This window comes from Humulus lupulus, chromosome 2 (assembly GCF_963169125.1).
Source record: "Humulus lupulus chromosome 2, drHumLupu1.1, whole genome shotgun sequence".
Taxonomy (NCBI): domain Eukaryota; kingdom Viridiplantae; phylum Streptophyta; class Magnoliopsida; order Rosales; family Cannabaceae; genus Humulus; species Humulus lupulus.
The window spans coordinates 257,841,129-257,847,128 of NC_084794.1; positions in this window are offsets into that span (position 1 = coordinate 257,841,129).

Genomic DNA, 6,000 nt, shown 5'->3' on the forward strand with positions numbered 1-6,000 from the left:
CAAATTTATTGGAGCTTGGAATTATAGGTCCATAGGTCCCCACAGCAGCTCTATCAACACTATTCAAGGCAAGAGTTGATATAAAGGGTAAAATGGTAAAAAGACATATTTAAGAAGAATTTTGTTCTTCTGGCCAAATATGCAATTATGTGATAATAGTGATTAATTAATTAATTACAAATTAGTTATAATTATCAAAATTAATTAATAATTAATTATTGTATTGTTATCCAAAAAACAGGCGTGGATGACGTGGCGAACGTTTAATACACGTGGCTGACATCTGGCAGAATTAGTGCTCGACTATCAACCAAGAAGACATTTATTGTCACTACGTTCGATCTTTATATATGACCAGACTGGTCGTACGCATGCTATACACGAAGAGAATCTCATGCAGTTATGATAGAATCCGAAATTGTCTCCTATGATTTCCTGAGTATCCGATTATTTAGGAAATAATATCTGTAACAAATTAATGTAAATCCTCCTTGAGCCTATAAATAGAGAAAGATAGCTCAAGGGAGGGGATCTCTTTTCGCTTTCTGATCACTTGAGATTAGAGTTATTCTATTTGATATATTGTCTTGTTCTTCAGAGGTTTGTGAAACTCATTGAACCCTAGTTCTTTGATCACTCCTTTGAACCCTACATCAATAACAATTCAAGTGGACGTAGGTTATTACCAGATTCTGGGGCCGAACCACTATAAACTCTTGTGTTCTTTATTGTTTCGTCATCATATTCTTTTCAACGTGTTTGTCCAAATCAAGCATATTTGACTCCGTGTCAGTTGGCCAAAATCAAGGTCAACATGTATAATTTTCAAAATTATGTAAATAATTAATTTATTATAATTTTCAAAATTATAATAAAATGAATATTAAATTTTCGAAATTAATATTTAATTAAAATTGATTTTAATTAGTTAGTAGAATTAATTAAATATCTTTATTTGAGTGGGAGATAATAATCTAACAAGTTCAAATTGGATTTGAATTTAAAAAGATTAATATTATTCAAATAATTAATTATATGTGATAATTAGTTAAAAAGATAATAAATTCAAATTTGAATTAATTATCAAGTTGTTGGATTTTATCTGATAAGGTAGTTTGAGTAAATAATTAAATAATTGTGGAAAAATCACATTCCCCTATTTTATAGGGTGTTGCACGACACACACAGTCCCTGGACTGTGTGTGGCGTGCAGCTATAGAAATCAGGGAACGGATTTTTCACTTTTATTTATTTAATTAATTAATTAATGAAAAATTCAAAAAGATAGTTTTGATATTGTTGACCCTTGATTTGGCCAACAACACGGAGTCAAAATTTTGACAAGAAATGAAATGATAGTCAAGAATGAAATCAAATGGTAAAGAATTGACACAAATGATTTATAGTGGTTCGGCCCCAATGAATGGTAATGTCCTACGTCCACTTAGTGTTATTATTGATGTTCAATCCCAATGCCGTGATCAAAGAACTAGGGTTCTTGAGTTTCACAAACCTTAGGAGAATTACAACTTTCTGGTGGATAATCACACTATACGCTCTTTCTATGAGTATTCAAAAAAAAGGTTCAAAAGTCCCTTCCTTGAGCCCTCTCATTCATATTTAGAGGCTTAAGGGGGTCACATGGGTCAATAGGCCTTAATTATCCTTAATATCAGCGTACCAAGATAAATAAAGGAAAATATATCAATGTTATTATCACAAGATTGTGTATCTTAAAGGAAATAACTAATAGCATGTGACCAGGCTGGTCGCATCTAATCGCGAGATCTGATGAAGCAATAAGGAGTTGTTCGATAGTCGAACAGCACCTCTTCACTTTGACGCTGCCACGTGCCAACCACGTGTGAGAGATTATTGCCACGTCATCAGGAGCCGTTTTTGGGTAAACATTTGCCCCCCAAGTTTATTTTACTGCGACTAGCATAAAGTAAACTTAAGAGACCGACTCTTTGTGTACCCCACCAAATCTGTCAGAGCCGCCCATGCCTTTTTGAAAAAGGTAACCAATCAGGTCTTTTCGGTTTCCCATAAAAACTGTCTGATGGATATTGCGTTTCCCCATGCTTCGAAAAAAGAAATTCCATGATTACCTCTTTTACAGTGCCACGATCAATATAAATATTCCCCCAAGATCATTTTTTACCCTTTACTTCTTACTTTCTCTTCAAGAACACTGAAGAACAGAGCCAAACAAACCCAGAAACTTTCATCGCTGATCCAAGGTACTTCTGTTCAGTCGTTCAAGACGCACGTGTTTGTACTCCAATTTGTATTCAAGTGAGTTTTCTTAACCTTTCAGTTATTTGAGATGCCGTGCAACACCTGTTTCATCTTTGTTTTGTATTCCAAGTTTATGAGAATTCTCGACTATTCTTGAAAAAAAAATTTCTTCGAGGTAAACGACTACACTGATCTGTGTTTGATAGGGTAGTAAAATAATGCTTTATAGGGGTTAAGAATCAGTTTGGTAGTTGAGATTATAGATTTAGGGCGTAAAATCGAAGTAAAATTTTGATTTTTAAGCTTGTTGAAAAACTGGTTTTTTCCCGCCTTTTTAGAGTAAAAAAGTTTTCCATGAAAAACCTTTCACTTCTACTCTTTAATCTATTTTCCAAACTATTCGCATAAAACATAGTGTTTTTTGTCAAAATGTTGCTGGTTGTATAAAAGCTTAACTTTTATACACAAGCAACATTATCCCAACTTTTAAACACCTTGATGCTTTTGGCCATTAGATTCTCATCTCCCCTTTTCTGTTTGCAGACTTTCATGCAAGATCCGTGGGGAGGTGAGAGGCCTATCAACGACGATCTGCTGGCCCAGCTGCTCGAGGATGAAGAACAACCGTCACAGCTAATACCAGAGATCCATTTTTCTCGTATCGCTCCAAACAATCCATCGACCCCACCTCAAAATATGGGTCGAGTAAAGTCCAAAGCCCATAAAAAGAAACCATCCAACCCTTTTTCAAACCATCCTGCTCCTCGAGCTGAAGAACCATCCAACCCTTCTTCAAATCAGCCTGCTCCTCGGGCTGAAATTCCTTCGACCAGTGGCCGAGATGAAAATACTCTTGACCTAGAAATCCAAAATCAAGCCCAACTTCGAAATGTCATTCAACCAGATGTCGAATGGTACGTTGCTCTGCCTAGCCAAATCTCGGTTAAGATTATAGCCAACTATCTCAGGAAGTACGGACTTCCTGGGGTAACTTTAGTTCGACCGACCAGAGACCAACGGGCAAACCTTCCTGGAGGCGCCTTCAGCGCCTGGTCGAGGTATCATATCGAGGTAGGAGCGATCTACCTCTCCATCATTTCTTCCAAGGAGTGGCCAACTATTTTGGGGTCGCTCATTTCCAAATAACCCCTAACGGGTATAGAATGCTTTCCGCACTCTATATCCTTTACAATCATAAGAAGTGGCCTGTCCCTACGCCACTCGAGGTCAACTACCTTTTCGACCTCAAATCCAACCCCAACCAAGAAAATACGGGGTTTTTTCATCTTTGTCACTAGAAAACGACCCGCACTTTCCTGAGTGATACCACCTTCAAATCCAATGTGGGGAAGTACCATCTAGAGTACTTTTTGACTACCGACATGGTCGCCAATAACCTGGCCTTTACTCATGGAGGTAATATCTTTGCTCTTCTGGTCGTTTATTTTCCTTGCATTTTATCTGCATTCCCCTTAGGGATTTAGCATATTTCAGGTCCATGGATGCGACCGGCTCCCACTCCAGAAATGGAAGTCCGAGCATCACTCTTGGCCAGCATGACTGATGTAGAGAAGAGCGTCAGACAGCTAGTCACTGAAACTAACTTGAGACTGGTCAGGCTTCTAGCACCTCACCAAGACGTGAGGGAGTCAACGGCGGGGAGTGCCACTGGCGAGGAGATTCCCGAGCAGCACACAGATGTGTCGCAAGCTCAAAGGAGGAGGACGACTGGAGTGACAATCAGAAAACCCTCCAGCACCCCGCGAGCAACTGCTCCCCCTGCCCCTACGGGAAAGGGAAAAAAGAAAGCTTTCGAACCCCCTGCACCCATAGACGAGTCTTCAGATGAGAACGGTACTGTCTTCTCATTCTTAGATAGTTTTCCAATTCCCTGTCACTTATTTGACGGGGATGGCAACTTTAAGTATACTCCAAACTTAGGTTCAGATTTCTTCCAGGCAGTAAGTGAGGGTAGCAGTAGTTCAGTAAGTAATGTAGCGATCAGTAGTTATAGCACGGGTACTTTACTTATAATTTCCTTGCTTTCCTTTTTATCTCCATCTATACATATTGTCTCACTGCTCGCAATGTTTCTTACATGCAGATATGTCATCTGAAGACGTGTTCGATCACTACACTGCCGCTGCTACTCCCTCGAGTAGGAAGAAAAACAGCAAGAGGTTTCGCGGAGAAAGCAGCAAGACTGCTTCAAAGAAGGCCCGGACTGAGGGTCCTTCTGCAACTGCTCCTTCGAAGGAAACCATGCCACCTCCCCTAAAGGAAACAATGCCACCTCCTTCTCCACTCGACCAGCCGTCTTCAACTGCATCGGTCGACCAGCCACACCACACTCAACCCGAAGACACTATGGCCAACACCGTGGTGAGTTCGGCTAGGGAGATAATATAAAAACTCTCCAAGCACAAACGCAGCCAAGAGGCCATCACCGGCACCAGCTCCATGGAGGCCGACCAAATAATAGACCGAGGGCTAAACGAGATAGCCAGTGTAAGTGGTTTTCTGTTGTTGAGTCATTTTACTCTGTTAATTTCTACCATTATCTTATTTCTTTTATCTGATCGCAGGGATTGCTGAATATCACTGCTGGTTGGCGCCGCACGGGCACTTTGGTCACCTATACCAAAGACTTTGACATCAGGCATACTGAGGCAGTGAAGGTGCTCGAGGGGAAGAAAGCTGACCTGCTCGAGAAAAACACAGAACTGACCAAGCAGAACGATGAACTCCTCGAGCAGAAATCCCAGCTAACCGAAGAGCTTTTGGAGTGTCGGGCTTCCTTGAACAAATCTAATGAAGATAAAGAAAAATACAGGGAGAGTGCCAAACTCAACTTCCAAAAGGTCAAACAGCTTAGGCTCGATTTGATTGCGAGCAGGAAGGAGACGGAGGAGTTGGAGGGGCGCGTTAAGGAGCTCGAAGAGACTAATGCCAAAAACTTGGAGAAGTATAGGGAAGCCACCCACCTTTGCTTCTACGAGTTTTGGAAGCATAATCAAAAGGTCGACTTCAGCTATCTGTCTGAATGCTTGAGACGAACTCAAATAACCTGATGCACCATTCGCCTGGAGGAAGAAGAAAGAGCCAAAATTCCTGCTTCCCAAGATATTTCCTTGGCAACGGGGATTGACAGCGCAAACAATGAAGCTGGCGCTACTGTCGACCAGAACACTCCTCAAGATCCTACAGCCTCGTAGTCTTTTATTTTTCTTTTTATTTTATTATCTTTTGAATACGCGACCTACGGGTCATGATGTAAAGACAATTTCTTTTTTAATTTTTATTGCTGCATGGGCAGCTTTTACTCTTAACAAACAATTACATCCGAGCAGTTACTGCTCGCGGTGTAAAGGGATTCCTTTTGATATTATAATATTTGCATTTTATTATAACATATGTTCGCATGACCGAACCTAGCATAGTACTTTGGTTTGATTTAACAAAATACAAATTTTTGAAAAATACTTTAAGTACCGTAGTATGCTTTCACTTATTTTTCTCATGTGTTTACATACCTTTCGATATGCTTTTCTTTACTAGATGCCTTATATGCCCCCCAAGTGATTGAGGAACTTTAGGTCCTCGGTCACTTGCCTTGACTGGGACCTGTTCGAACATTACTGCTCATAGCAATGAATTTAAAATAAAAATATAGTAAAATAATACATGTAATGAGCAAATACTTGTAATAAATACAATAGTTGGCAAGAATGACTGGCTGCGCACAGTCCCTTATATTTC